This window comes from Hyposmocoma kahamanoa, unplaced genomic scaffold (genome assembly GCF_003589595.1).
Source record: "Hyposmocoma kahamanoa isolate Upper Pololo Valley unplaced genomic scaffold, ASM358959v1 80, whole genome shotgun sequence".
In the NCBI taxonomy this organism is placed as follows: domain Eukaryota; kingdom Metazoa; phylum Arthropoda; class Insecta; order Lepidoptera; family Cosmopterigidae; genus Hyposmocoma; species Hyposmocoma kahamanoa.
In genome coordinates this window covers 8,971,989-8,973,906 of record NW_020654051.1, presented here as the reverse complement: position 1 = coordinate 8,973,906, position 1,918 = coordinate 8,971,989, and positions in this window count along the sequence as shown.

The following is a 1,918-nucleotide window of genomic DNA, read 5'->3' as shown; positions in this document are numbered from 1 at the left end:
TTCTTGGAATGCATTAGAAGATATAGAGGCATCAACTTCTTGTGGTATGATGTCTTTTTGTTGATTCGTTTTGTTTTTTTTTTCATAAGACACGTCATTATTTGTAATATTTATTTGTTTGTAATGTGGCTTGTTTCATTTTGTTCAGTTGATTGTAATAGCTAAATGTTGATTATTTATAAATCTTCCCAAGAATTATGTGGTTTAAGACTGGTTGATTTGATAATAATAACGTTGATCTCATCGTCGTAAATAAATAAAATATGTTGATTTTATTATGCATTGTGTTTGTTTGTATTTGTATTTAAGGTAAATGTCCCAGTGGTTGACACGGTCCCACTTTTGCATTTTGTCTCAAAATGGAAAAGATATTACTCCAAAACCGTGTTAAATGTACTAGTAACGACATCTATGAATTTAATTTAAAAGCTTTCATCGATTCATTCAATAATTTTTGAAGCAAGTGATCGGAGTGTAAAGTGCGTCGCTCTTGTTATAGAAATCGTTAAGACTTTGAATAGTTTAAGTGAATTTATCAAGCGGAATATTATTATTTACCGGTAAGTGTTTATTAAAACTATTAGATAACTGTAAAAACAATTAATTATGTGTGTATTTATTTATTTATATCGCTTATATTTTATTTTAGAGGCATGTCAAATACTGGTGCAAAAATTTTATGTTTACTAGTACTTGACACCCATGTCAAGCACTCGTACGTATGAATATTTTTTGAAACTTAATTTTGCCCTTTAGGTAAAGATGGAGAACATAAGTTTGGATTACTCTGTTAGTGACAAGTTTCTATGGGTAGTTTAAGTAGTGTTTGACATGGGTGTCAAAGATTGTTTTACTATGGGGACCCAATAATTGACAGTTGTATATTGAGGTGTCAAACATTAGGGCGTAACTAGTGTCAACTATTGTCTACGGGTATTGTTCAATGAAAAAATGCCACTAATTCCCGCCTTATTCTGATGATGATGTATTGAAGGCGGTAGACGAAGTATCAAGAAGAATTTCTATCGCACCAGCTGCGAGAAAATATGGGATACCGCGGATTATTTTACTGTATAAAATTTTACTAACTTAAAATTTCATGAAATTTATATCAACATTTTAGTAACTCATTTTTATATGAAATTTTGCACAGAGACTAGATGAATTACGCATTATTTTGGATCCTTTAATATAACTACACCTTTCTGTTACATCAGTATATTTTCTATTTCTACTTTCTATTTTGTATGTTTTTTGCATGCACTTACTTACCTTGACTACAAAGGTAAGTAAATATTCATTAAGTGTAATTAAGCATGTCGATTGTTAGGGTTTTTCTTATTTTTTAAATTTATTGTTATCAAGTGATTAATGCGTTTAAATAACTATGAAATCTTAACATAACATTCTGTCAAATACTGGTACTCCGATCTCACTGTGCCATAGTCAACTATCGGGACATTAGAAATTTTCCTGACATACACTGGTACAATTTTAGAGGTAAAGGAAAACTGGAATATATTAATAATGCCTATGATTATTTTAAATTTTATAGTTCCTAGAAGATAAATGACAAACCGTTTAATATGTTAACATACCTACAGAGGTAGTCAGTATGACTGATTATTAAGTACTTTTTGGCAAAATACGTGATTTTCCATATAAAAGCGTCAACCACTGGGACATTTACCTTATAGATGACTAAGCTGATTTTTTAAGGATTTAAAAAAATTCTCGAACAACTCGAGAAACCCGGGATATCGAGCTCGAAATTCCCGAAGCTCGAGGAAAAACATGTCGTGAAATCAGAAACCCTAGTTATTAACCAGCTCTACACTATACACATCTGTTAAAACATGCAAATCTACATATACATTCTAATATATGTATAAAGGCTGAAACAACAGAAGACTTCGTG